This window comes from Atta colombica, unplaced genomic scaffold (genome assembly GCF_001594045.1).
Source record: "Atta colombica isolate Treedump-2 unplaced genomic scaffold, Acol1.0 scaffold84, whole genome shotgun sequence".
Lineage (NCBI taxonomy): Eukaryota > Metazoa > Arthropoda > Insecta > Hymenoptera > Formicidae > Atta > Atta colombica.
Genome location: NW_017259577.1, coordinates 972,379 through 987,339, shown reverse-complemented (window position 1 = coordinate 987,339; position 14,961 = coordinate 972,379).

Genomic DNA, 14,961 nt, shown 5'->3' with positions numbered 1-14,961 from the left:
ATACATAATTATCCCAATCCAATTATTAACGTAAATCTTACAATAATTAAACATATCTAGTCGAAGTCATTAATTCACCAAACATTAAAAGCAAAGTTGGTCAAAATGATTGTCAACTCATTATGCATATAATTTTTCGATTGACTAAATAACAAAGTAAAAAATAATTAAAGATTTTAACAAGAAAAGACAAAGGTGTAAAAGTTAATATTATGATTTGTTTGATATTAAATTTAAGATTTATGTTACATTAATAATTCATTTATAATAATAATTAAAAAAAACGTTTATTTAACATTTATTCAACATTAATTTAATATTTATTATACATTAATAACTCATTTGCAATAACGATTTTCCAATACATTTTTTCATACATTTATTTTTGATATTAATTTATATAATATTTATATAATATTTATTTATATAATATTTAATGCAGCGTGTACAATTTAAATTGTAGACTAGGTTAAACTAGACTACAGTCGTGTTTATTAGTAATACAATTTTGTCTTAAAAATACAAAATATATGAATTTTTTACTAACACTGTGAGGGACTTGGTTAGATTGTGCGAAAGTGGATATTTGCGTGTGAATGTAACGGTGAATTAGATTGCATATATATGCACTGAAGTGTAATTAGAGGCGAAAAATAGGATATTAGGTACGGATACGGATAAGTACAGGGTGCGTCAGATATTTGAGGACATATTGACTATAAAACTAAAATTTGTATATTTCTTAGAAAATTTATTGTATTTTATTGAATTTTTTACAGCAAAGTAAGTCGTAGGCTATACAGTTATTCGATAAAATCGCCTTCAGCAGCAGTAACAGCTTCAATTCTCTGCCGAAAACGTTTGCATGCTCGAATCAAAGGATCCTTGTCCATATGCGTCATTACTCTGGTAATAGTTGCTCTGAGGAAATCAAGCATGTTATGGGGATATGTTTATTGATTTCCCGTTCTACAACGCTCCATACATAGTAATCTAAAGGATTAAGATCAGGGAAGCTAGGCCACATGTTTGGGATTATGTGATCATGCAGATTCTCGGACATCCAATCTTGCGTCGTCGTGGCTTTATGTGGCTTATGTGAAGGAGCAGAATCCTGTTGGAATACGTATAGCACTTTCACTACGCACGCTATCTATCCAAGGTTTCACAACTGCTTCCAAAACTGTAATGTAGGCAGCAGCATTCACTTGAAGTCCTTGAGCAAAGAAGTGGGATGGCATGACGTGTCCTTCATTGTTCACCACTTCCAAAACCATGAAGTTGCCTTGTGTGCATAACATGAGGAATTTCTGAAGGATCAGCACATAGCCTATCATTTCGTCAGTTTACTTTTTGATCTTGGTCAAAATTTTTTTCGTCAGAATAAAACCAGAGCATATCCGAGATTTCAGAATGTTTTAACTTGCTTAGAAGTCGTTGTGCCCGGATGAATTGTTGTTCTTGAGTGCATGCAGACATAAACTGACCTTTACGCATCACGTATGACTTGTACTGGATGTCTTCGTGGACAATGCGACGGATTGTGCACTCAGAAATCTGAAGATCTCTCGATGGCCCTTATGGACTTTGAAGGGTCTTCATCAATAATGCCCTGGACTTGCTGCACAAACTGTGATATTCTAACTGTGTCTGAACTTGCTTTATGTTTTTTGCGCTTGGCAACACTTTCCACATTGTCATCAGATACTTCTAACTCTTGACGAACTCTTTGTGAACAAATGATTGGGCAAGATTAAAAAATATGGAGATTTCAAGAGCGCTGTGATTCGCGTATATAGCGATAACAGTGTATCTTTTCATTTCATGAATTAACTTATTGTCCTCTATTTATGATTTGAAAGGAAAAAAGAAAGAAAAATATATTGCTGCGAAGTGACAAGCACATATGTAAGTGTCCTCAAACACCTGACGCACCCTATAGGATAGATGGTGATGCAGAAGTAACACAAATAAAGGCAATAAGAACTTCATAGTGATAGGATTATTTTATATGAGATAAGGAAAAGGTAGATCGGTGAGGTTATGGCATCGAAAGATGCGAACGGCCCGTCAGGAAGAGGGAGGGCCGGGAAAGGAAAGGTGGTGAATAGCAAGCAGAGAAAATTGACGACAAAGAGAAGGGGCACTGACAGTAGAAAAAAGGTAAAAGTTTAGTTTAAATGAAAAGACAGAGGAATGGAGAGGAGAGGAGCGAGAAAGGAGGTAGAAGATAGTATTAGAAAGGAGGTTAAATTAATGAGAGAGGAAAGAAAAATAATCATGGAAAATCAGAAGGTCAAGAAAAGATTTTGGGAGGAGAGGTTTAGGGGGATAGAAGAGAAAATAATAGAAAGTGAAAATAAGATAAAGGAGTGAATAGAGAAGGCGGAGAAAAGACTTAGAGAGGGATGGGAGGAATATAAAAAAAGATAAAAGAGATAAAAGATAGGTTAGATGAGATGGAGAGAAAGATAAGACACGGTTATATATTAGGAGAGGGAGAGGAAGGGGAGAAAAGGAGTATGTCTAATAAGGGAAGGAGTACCTACAATAGGACTGCGAGTGCACGTAGCGGAAGGTGATCAGAAGGAAGCATGGATAGGTTAAATGAAAGAGAGAACAGTGGAAAGAACAGTGCGGAAAGAACAAACAGAGATTTGACAGAGAAGTTCCAGACAAGAAGAAGAGTTAGGCAAGGCTGTGTCTTGAGTCCACTCCTGTTTAATTTATATATTGCGAATCTTGACAGAGAGTTAAAAAATAGAAATATAGGGGGAGTTGCGATAGATAGTGTAAGGATATGGAACTTAGCGTATGCGGATGACATAGTGTTGTTAGCACTAGAAAAATAAGGTTGCGCTGATAGACATGGATACACTAAAGAGATTTTTAAAAGGAAACTAGAACTGTGCGCCGAAAAAACAAAGATAGTAGTATTTAATAAACATGGGAAGGAAAAGAAGGAAGCATGGAAATGGGAGGGTAGAGAGATTGAGGGGATACAATGTTTTAAGTACTTAGATTTTATTTTTATATAATAAAAAAGGTGATTATGAAGATCATATAATAGAATTGAGCAGGAAAGCGAGAATGGCAGCCAAAAAGGTATGGGATTTAGAAGAAAAACTATGCAGAAACGATTTTATAAGGATACTGTTTAAATACCTAGTAAAAAGTGTTATGAAGTATGATGATATGGAGTAGAGATCTGGGGATGGAAAGAAAGAGGAAGTCTGGAGAAAATTATGTGAGATGGATATTTAATAGACTTCTGCACTTCGAGAAATGTGATAATAAGAGAATTAGCTATGGATAAATTAAAGACAGGTTGGAGAATAGAAGAACCATGAGATAGGAGATTAAAGAAAAGGAGGAAAGACGGCCTACTTCGATGTTATTGGAAAGAAAAAGAAAAGGATAAATGGAAGAATATATGGTAAAAAAAGAGAAAAATTTTAATAGGAATGGATGAGGAATAAATGCTAGGGAATTAGGGGACGATGGAAATGAGATTAGAGGAGGAATAATTAGGAGAGAAAGGGATGGGCAAAGACAGGGGAAGATAGTAAGATGAGGACTGCGGGATACAATGAAAGGTACAAAGAGTTTGATACGGGGAATAGATGTTCCAATTATTTAAGAAAGGAAAATATATGTAAGATAAGAGTGGGTGAAGGAGTGCAAGGGTTAGTTAGGCTTAGATGCGGGAATATGGAGGAAGGAAATAAATATTAGAATATAGAGAATACGTATTTTTGTGTATAGGGATAGACTGGAAATTATATGGAGGAATGTCCAAAAATATGTAATTGGTTTAAGGAACTAGGAAAGGATAAGGAGGAAATATGGAAGAAACTTTGGAGCGAAGAATTAGATTCAATTAAATGTAAAGTTTTAGGTAAATTAGAGAGAGAAAGAAAAAAAGAGATCAGGAAAAGGAAAACGGAAGAAAAGAAAACTAGCAAGGTAAACGACATGGAGTAATATATTAGGCAGGAGAAAAAATTTGCATCTAGAAATGCAGACATGAAATGTGAGACACGATTAGAAAGGCTGTAACATAATATTAGGAATATATATTGTACTGCGACATATCTATGTATAGTATTGTAGGAATCATATTGTAGTATATTATATAGTAGTATATTATATATGTAGTATATTATATAGTATAGTATATGGAATGGTTAGACTGTGTATGTAGATAATAAATATTAAGATAGAAGAACATATATTACAATATTCAAAAATGAAAATAAGAATATTAAGAAAAGCTTTTATTTGTTTTTAGAGTTAGGTATTAGCAGTGTGGAAAAATGAGTGTGGATAAGGAATTTATGTAAACCATCCCCTTCTTGGCTAAATGCTGAAGTATAATAAATTCAATTCTATTCTATTCACTAACACTGTGCGTACATTAGCTCATTTTATAGTACGCATGTTTGACACATTGCTCGAGCTCAAATAAAAAGAATTGTTGGTTTCATATACAACATGTATATTGCCCGTCAATGATTCGCAGGATCATGACAACTTATCGGCAGTAACCCTGACGACTTATCGGCTTGATTCACTCACAGGATAATGATTTAGCCGTTACTTTAATTTCGATTAAATAGATCCAATAGATTAGATATTTTTAAAAAACATTTTGTATTTTATATCTTAGGCTGCATTTCGATAATCTCTCTATTATATCAAAAATTTTAATTTTCAATATTAAGAATAAATTTTGAAATATTGACTTTTAATAATGACATTAACGTTCAACATTATATAAAATAATATTTAATCTAAATTTATATGAATGAGTATTAAAAAATAAAAAAAATTAAATAATATAAGGAATTAGAAAAATTATTAGATAAAATAAAGAAACTTGTTTTATATACAGACTAGTTTAGAGAATTTCAAATTTTAATATTTATTTACTATTACATTTAATTATCAAATAATGTAATTTTTTATTTTAATAAATTTTTATTATTACAAGAAAGTAATAAATCGTTATTTTTTCAAGTAATGGTAACATTGCCTTTTAAAATGAATGACGAGTGACGGTAATGAGTTACTTTTCACAAGAAGTAACTGTAAGAGTAATGCATTACTTTTTTAAGGTAGCGTTCTCAACTTTCAATATATATTTATTTTACTGATATAAACGATAATAGACTGAAAGAAATATGTATAATTAAATGGGAAAAAAATAAACTTATCATTTAAAGATTATGCGTTTCGCGAATTTTCTTCGTGTTCAGATCTATTCTTAGAATGCTAACATTTCGTGAATCTTGCAGTCCATAAATATCTTGTTCCTGCGGGCAAGTATACATTGGAGAAACTGGGAAAATGGTCAACCTACGGATAAAAGAACACCAACGTGATGTAACGTCACACAATCAGCGTTATCAGAACACAATATCGAAACAGGACATCAAATACTGTTTGACAAAACGACCACAATAGCCAACATTACATCATACTTTCCAAGAAAATATAGAGAAGCCATAGAGATACAAAAACACCCTAACAATCTAAATAGAGATAATGGCTACAAATAAATAAAATATGGAAAACTATTTTCCCGGTTATTGAAGATCGATTTCCCCCATTTCTCCCCCCCTTTCCCATCCAATTCTCTTCAATTCACTCCAAGTAGCGTAATATATAAAAGGAACGATCTGGAGGAACTCAATATCAGGCTGCTCCTTGCCCTGAAATGGATTGTAAAGTTCACGAAACGTTGGTATTCCAAGAATAGATCTGGACACGAAAAAAATCTACGAAACGCATAATCTTTATATAGAAAGCGGGAAGTCTCAAGAATATTAAACATATCATTTATTAAAATTAAAAGTAAATTATTCCTTTTATTGAAAATATAAAATAATGTATATATAAGTAATCGATCATATACCTTCTTTGTGCAATTATTTACTGATATTGTCTTAAATGTAGCGTCTTAATAATTATCTGCTATAGTTGCACAACATGCACGAAATAGAAAACAAAATGCAATCGGCGATTGTTTTTAATCTATCTCGTCTCATAGCAGGCAATCTGGATATTATTCATCGTGACCGCATTATCTACGTGGGATAGGTGTAAGTGGAATAGGTGTGCGAGATATTGCACATTCAAATTCCTTGCTGTGAAGAGAATGTTCGTAAGTGGATCAAGTGATGGCTAGAAGAGAAAGCGGAGGGATTAAAGGACAAGCAGGAATACAATCGTAGTCAGCGATTGACAATCGCCAAAGAAAATAGACTTCTTGTCAATTAGATAGATTGAATCTTTTTCTTCTGGTGTTGCATGCTGTAAATCAATTAGATTTGCAGATATCTGACATAGAACAGCACAAAGATGTTTACACGAAGCGAGTGTGCATTGTTATCATGTTGCACATAAAATTGCTTTAATGAGATTGCAAATATTGCGATAATTATGTCATTTTTGCGTTGCATCAGATAAACACAGCTTCATTGGAAAATTGGAATCGAACTATTTGGACGGACCAAAAAGTATTTTGTTTGGCGCATGATCGAGGTTTACAAGTGTGGAGGCTCGAAAACCATTATTTCGATCCTAAATATGTAGTTCTATACGAAATGGCATCACGCATCACATGCTATGCTGAGAATGGATAAGTGCACATTGTCTTGGAGAATTAATCGAAGTGTCGCATATGAATATCATCGAATTGTAAATATTTTGGAGAATGTGTTGTTTCCTAACGTTCGAAGAAGATATGCCAACATTTCGATTCGTTCATGATAGTGCTGTTTAATCTCAATATTTAAACAGTTCTTTTCAGAATTAACAAAGAGTTCTTTTTAGAACCATCATATTTTTGAACGAAGGAATACTGATACACATCATTCTATTTTCAATAAAAAATATAAATTATTTTTAATTTTAATAAATGACCTACTTATTTTTTCTGGTCTCCTTTTTCATATTTTTTTCTATCTTTTGCCATTCGTATCTATAAAATACAATACGATTCATTATTTTTTTGTTATTTTCTTGTAATAATAAAAATTTATTAAAATTAAAAATTATATTATTTGATAATTAATATTAAATGTAATGATAAATAAATATTAAAAATTGAAATTCTCTAAACTAGTATCTGTAGATAGAACAAGTTTTTCTTTATATTAATTTTATTTAATAATTTTTCTAATTGCTTATATTATCTAATATTTTTTAATTTTTTAGTACTCATTTAGTACTCATAAGTTTAGATTAAATATTATTTTACATAATTATTAAATGTTAATATTATTATTAAAAGTCAATATTTCAAAATTTATTTTTAATATTGAAAATTCAAATTTTCGATATGACAGAGATTATCGAAATGCAGGCTAAGATATAAAATACAAAATATTTTTTAAGAATATCTAATCTATTGGATTTATTTAATCGAAATTAAAATAATAATAAAAGTAACGGCTAAATCGTTATCCTGCGAGTAAATAAAACCGATTAAAGGGCTACTGCACGATCCTGCGAATCATTGATCCTGCGAGTCATTGTACACGAGCAGTGACAATTTTATATTTTTTGTATCATATACTTAAACAAGTACAGTCACTCAAATAACAAATGTGCGATCCCACGATACTCATACAAAATACCGCTATCATACTGATATTGCCATGACGTGGCGTAACTGTACGGTAGCACAAAAAGTGTACATGATATTATAGTACAACGTATCGACACTGTATACTTTAAGTATTAGGTGTGGGAAAAAGTTCGTGGCGTTTTTCCCGTTACATCTAACGGAAAAAACGCCACGAATTTTATATATCATGATACATAACCCATACCGTATTGATATGATGTACCATTATCGATAGAAGATAAACTGTGGAGACTTCTAGTCAAAGATATACATAACTTATTAATTGCGAAAATATTAGGTGTACAACTTTGCTTCCTTATGATTCAAAATATTGTCCATCGCTGGCTACTACTTTCTTCCATCTTTCGGGTAGCGTACGAATCCCGCGTCGAAAAAACTGGTCATCTTTTGAGGCTATTCACGAATCGATCCAATTTTTTACTTCTTCATAAGACTGGAAGTGCTGGTCAGCCAAGCCGTGTGCCATTGATCGAAACAAGTGATAATCAGAGGGAGCAACGTCTGGAGAATACGGCGGGTGAGGTAGGACTTCCCATTCCAACGTTTCCAAGTACGTCTTGATCACTTTCGCAACTTTTTGGGGTCGAGCATTGTCATGCTGCAAATTCATTTTATCGTGTCTCTCGTTGTATTGCGGCCGTTTGTCTTTCAATGGTCGGCTCAAACGCATCAATTGCGTTCGATACCGATCGCCTGTGATTGTTTCAGTCGGTTTTAACAGTTCATAATACACTACGCCGAGCTGGTCCCACCAAATACAGAGCATGATGTGGAGACTTCTAGTCAAAGATATACATAACTTATTAATTGCGAAAATATTAGGTGTACAACTTTGCTTCCGCCGTTTTTTTTCCGAAATTCGAGGCTTTATTGTAAAAAACTGGTTATACATTTATGATTCAAAATATTGTCCATCGCTGGCTACTACTTTCTTCCATCTTTCGGGTAGCGTACGAATCCCGCGTCGAAAAAACTGGTCATCTTTTGAGGCTATTCACGAATCGATCCAATTTTTTACTTCTTCTTCTTGACCTTGGACATCAAAATCACCGTTCTTGAAGCGTTGAAATTACTCATGACACGTTCTTTCAGTAATAGCGACTTCACGATAAGTATTTGAGAGCATTCGATGAGCCTCAGCCGCAGATTTCTTCATATTGAAGCAAAAAATTAAAACCTCCCGCAAATGACGAGAATTTGGCTCGTAAACTGACATTTTCAATCGAGAATAACTTTATGATGCAGACACAAATCGACTAATGTTTCTATGGGGTTATGTTGACAGATGTCCAAGTTTATTGTATGACATCTATGATCTATTTATTTCGACCACCATTTACCGCTAAAGCCATCTATAAGAAAACGGTGGAAGCAAAGTTGTACACCTAATACAGCGTATGATTACCTAATCTGAAAATAATCATTATAACATTAAAATTAAATATTAAACAGTAAAATTAAATATTTAACAGACTGGATGTTCAGTTCAATTGCACAAATTTCTATCAGGCCATATAATGAACAGATGTAACTATACATCCACGATTATATAGGTGTTCGTGGATCATCAAAGTGCAGCGGTTTCTAGACAATTTCAGAAGTCAAAGATAGTGGATGACGGTATGCAACCAGATGGGTGACCGCTTTGAAGTACTATGAAATTATAATTCCCGAATGCAGAGAAAAACGGTTTTTTTTAATTATAATTTTATATGTATTCTGGAATAAGATATTAATCAATAATAATACATTTCAGTAATAAAGCTATAAAATTAATTAATTTTAATAACATGCGTACCTAAGGCGTATATTATCGGTATACGGCGTATCAAAAGTACGGTGTATCGGTACTGTAAGCTTTAAGTACGCACGTACGCGACAGGTACCAATACACGTCGTACTTTCACCAATACCGTGGAAATATTTTGCTATCTGGGTCTTGAATTGGTAGTGATGATGATGGGAAAGTTGATTGTGTTAATCGCTCAATATCTACACGTCGATGAACATCTTTCATGTTGCATGAAATCATGCGATTGTCACTGATTGCAATTTCTACATGAGACGTAGGTTCCACGATCCCGATGTCCAAGACCTTATACGCTGTCAATGTCAATACATATCTCTTCATCAAGATATGAGGTATGTAGTGAGATTTCGAAGATGTATGGAAAGATGTATGAGAAGATGCGCTGTAGAAAAAAAACCATGTAAATAGACTTTAAAAAAATACATAACGTATAAAATGTATAAACTAAATTTTATAAATATTGAATAAATTGACTGTCTATCGCATCCTGTTGAATTGGAACGTAAGTTCAGCGTGAGACATTTTCAAGGTGTACTCTGATACACTAGAAGCAATCTGCTCTATGTATTGTAGTAGGAACGATTCAGATCGAATCCAGAGCGACTGATATAATAAAACTTATATATCATAAATCTCTTTTTTTAAATAAATAGTAATCTCACAATTTTCAGAAGCTTCGCGTTCTACTGAATCCTCAGTGAGCCAACTGAATCAGTAATGTCATAAGTCTTTCTAATTATTGCTCACTATTTCACATTTTTCAGCAACATATATCAGTTATCATTGATCAGTTATCTTGATGAAAATTATTATTTTTTCATCAAGAGTTATTTCGCTTCTGTGTGTGCAATTTTACTTCAATATAGATATCATAATTACATTTTATGACATCGAATTAATATATGTTCCACAACATCTATGTGTGGATGAGCTTCGCTGTATGTTTCATCAATAACTCCATGAATCGTACAGACGTGTAGGAAATTTTAAATTTATGTAATCATCAAATTCCGAATCACACACAATTGATATTGTTACGCTCGTGCCATGCCGACGCCGTAGAGCGCCACTTGTGAAGTCCTGAAAGTCGCGTTGCCTAGCGACACGTTCGTCTCTGTTAGAGGCGAACATGTCGCTGGACAACGCGACTTTCTCTAGAAACTGTGTGTTACATGATATCTGATAGGTTGAAATTCTTATTCCCTGTTCTCTGTTTTCTGTTCCTTTTATTGTGCGAAGTCCCTTATTTAACAAGTCCGGCAGATTTGGACGTGAACCATCTTGCCCTCGGATGTATCTCTCGATTCGCTCATCGATCGTGTGCTCTGAGCTTTACGTGCGTGCGTGCGTGCGTGCGTGCGTATGTGCATGTGTCCTGTGTTCATTTCATAAACTCTTCTTGTTCTTTTCATAATATTCGTGTTATTCATTTCTGCGGGCCGGGAGTGAACGCGTTCGCGAAAACGTCTTCGCGGGCCGAACGCTCGGACGTAACATTTTGGGAGCTCGTCCGGGACCGTGTAATGATTCGTTCATCAATCATTACAAGAAAAAGAGCTCAAATGTAGAGTCGCAAGAAACGTCAGCACAGCGAGAATTGGAGCAAACAACGGAAGCGACAGTTCAGCGAGTCGCTTCAGAGGAAGCTTTTTCCGTCGCATCACCCTTCAAGCTTTTCTATAAGAGATACAACAGCTGTGTGAGGAACAACGTTATATAAGAACCAAAGGTTCTTTATAACTTTATGGAGACATTGCGATAGCGGGACGCAAAGGTTACACAAAAGCAGCAATGACAGGAGGAACTTGCGGCGACGTTATGACAACGAGATTGTGTAGCTTCAGGAAAAACTGCGAGAGATTCCTGCAAACCAGCTAAGTCTCTCAATAATAATCTATCCTCCCGCGTTGATGGTCATTCCGTTGTTGCCGCTGACGGCAAATGACGTTATACATGTTAATTTTGTTGCAAGTGTCATCAATTTTCCAGATTCCGTCGCGAGCGTTGTCAACTTAATTAACTCGTTTCGATCCGCCTGCACTGCTTCGCGGAGGGGGGGAGAGGCATGCATAAAACTGAAACCAGACTTTTTTACGACGGAAGTGCGCCTTTGCGTGAGTTTTTCGCGCAATTCAATCTTACCTTGTGCGAATCGTTGGGAAGAGGAAACAAAGACCGCTGTCTTGTGTTTACGAGGCAAAGCGCGTACAGTTTTGAAAAGCATGCAAAATCTAGAGAACTTACAATTCGAAGAGTCAAAGTCGAAATCGGAGATGCATTCGTTACAAAACTATTATTCGCAATTTATTAATAGAAAACAAAAATTCGGAGAAAATAATAATCGCTTCTTTGGATTTTGACATTGAAAGATTATCACAGTTAGCATATCCAGAGTGTTCTGATTCAATTCGTTATAAAATCGCACAATTTGTTTCCGCTCTTTTCGATAGATTCGAAAAAGGGCTCTCCTTGGGGATAACATCGTTAAGAATCGAAAGAGGGAGGGCATAAATTGATTCAAGAAAATAATTTTCAACATAAAAAAAAAATAATTTAAATTTCGAAAGAAAATAAAAAAATGATTTTATTTAAATTAAAAGAAAAAAAGTCAAATTGAAGAAAAAATGAAGAGAGAGAAGAGAACAAATCTAACGGAAATAAATTTAAAAGGTTTCCAAAGAATACAAATTTTGAGGCGAATAAAAAGAATGTTGGGAATGTGGAAAGGAGGGGCATTTCCATTCTGAGTGTCCTGGCAAAACGGAAAACAAGGAATAGTTGAGTTTTATGGGGAAGGCTCGATTGAAATAAAAGAATTCCCGAAAAATATTTATCACTTGAATGGCTTATGCTTTAGACACTAAAGATAAGCTATGTATTTGTTATTATAATTGTTGTGCTAATCAACATTCTTTCAGAAAATATTCTTATTCTATTAAAAATAAACATGGTTTTAAAAACCGATTAATGTTTGTCTTTATAACTGTTATATATTAACCAATGTTCTTTCAGAAAAAATAGAATCAAGAATAACGTGAAAATTATTATATGTTATGAAAACAAAGTTTGTAATGATAAACTTTGTCTTCTTAAAATTGATACGGGCTCCGATATTTCAATTATAAATATTTCAATTATGAATAATTTTGTTGAATCGTGTAAAAATTATAATTATAATTGATTGTAATATTAAATATCATATGGGAGAACAAGTTTCAGTCAGATACAAAACCATAGTAAAAGTTCGGCTTGCAAAATACTGTGTTGAGATGTTAACCAATGTTAATAGTCGAAATAAATGATAATTGTATTTTGGGTATCAATTTTCTTAAATTACTTAATTTACAAAATATTTTTGATTGTATTTTTCTAGAATCAGTTTGTGATATTGACATTGATTTTAAAATGCGTTTGCATAGAAAGTATTGCAATTGTTGAAGTTCCGTCGAATTTGGACGCTTTTTGAGGAGAGCTCGCGCTGTTTGGAGAACCTCGAAAAAGAAAACTTTGTCAATTTTCTGAACGAATTTTATGATGTATTTTCTCATGATGTTATTGCGGAGAATTGTAAATTTGGAGAACATGTTATTAATGTGAAAGATTCTTCTCCCATCGAGCAGGTATCTCGTTGTATCTTTTTGCAAATGAGAAAAGAGGTGGATAAAATTATTGTGGAAATGAAAAGACGAGGGATAATTGAAGAATCCGTCAATTCATCTCGCCAATGGTACTCGTAAAAAAGAAGGATGGTACAATAAGATTCTGTGTGGATTATTGTAAAATTAATGCAATTACGATAAAAGACTCTTACTTCTTACCAGGATAGATGATATTCTCGACCTATCAGATAACAATTGATTTTTTATCTTGGATTTGAAAAGTAGATACTGGCAAATTAAAATTCGTACAGAAGATAAAGAAAATACGGCTTTTTCAATTGGTAACAGATTGTAGCAGTCAAAGTTATGTCCTTCGGTCTTTGTAATGCCCCTGCTACATTTGAACATGCAATGCAACATATTTTGAAAGGTTTTCAAAATTTGCTTAATTTATCTTGATGATATTATTTTTGATAAAAGTTTTGAAGAAATTTTATTAAACCTAGAAAAGATTTTTCATCATTTGAGGGAAGCAAACTTGAAAATTAATAAAAAAAATGTGTTTTTCTTTAATAAAAAAATTAAATATTTAGGTCACATCATATTAGCGGAGGACCAATTTCTCAAAATAAAAAGTATTTAAGGAGTTTCCTTGGATTTTGCTCATATTATCGCAAATTCGTAAAAAAATTTTCTTCGTTGGCAAAGCCGCTTTATATACAGAAAATCAAACTAAGTTCGTTTGGAAAAAGAAACACCAAAGTTCTTTTAACGATTTAAAACGAATTTTAACTTCTCCGCCGATATTAGCATTCCCTGAAACGGAAAGGGAATTTATTCTAGATACGCGTCAAATGAGGGAATTGGCGCGATCCTATTACAAAAGCAGGACGATATAGAAAGAGTGATTGCATATTTCAAAAAAACATTAAGTAAAGCTGAAAGAAATTATTGTATCACGCGGCGTGAACTTTTAGCCATTGTACGATCAGTGAAATCTTTCCATCATTATGGATGTAAGTTTCTAATTCGGACAGACATTTCGCTTAAATGGCTATTGTTTGTCGTTAAAGACCTAGAGAGACAGTTGACACATAGATGGAAAGACTACAATACGATTTCGAGGCCCTTTACGATTTTGATTATCGTAAAGGTCTTTCTCATAAAAACGGATGGATTGTCAAGGTCATGCGAGTGATCAGTGCCACTATTGTGCTAACGTGGAAAAGTAGCCGTGCTAAAAGTAGCCGTAAAGCAGGAAAGTCATGTTAGAAGAACGGTTTTTGCAGAAGACAGCTGCGAAATTGGTGAAGAAACAAATGAAAGATCCCTGCATTTGCTTATTTTTATCAAAAAAAGAAGCGGGTGTGGGATGTCCTTTATGGCAAGAAGTGACGGCGATGTTTCTACCAAGGTGTATTGGACTTATTGGAATTCTTTCGAAGTTAAGGGCGGTACTCTATAAGAAATGGGAGGCCCCTAATCTGAAGAAAACGATTTTCCAATTAATTGTGCCCAGGAAGCTCATAGCACAAATTTTGGAAGAGCTAATTTTCCTGCAGGTAGGCACTTTGGCATCAATAAAACGCTTGAAAAAGTACGGAGCGATTTTATTGGGCGACATGTAAACAGGATGTGTAAACAGGAAAAATGCAAAAAATCAAAAACAAGATCTGTTTAGCTAAAAAAGGTTCTTCCGATAAAGGAAAATCTTCTTTACAAACATTTACAAACATAATATGGAGCCCCATTCGAAAGAATTCAATTGGATGTTCTGGATCCTCTACCAATAACTTCTGCTGGAAATAGGTATTTGTTCGTCGCCGTCGATTGTTTTACTAAGTGGATAGAAGCTTTTCCGCTAAAAAATGTCAGATCTAAAACTATAGCAGAAACTT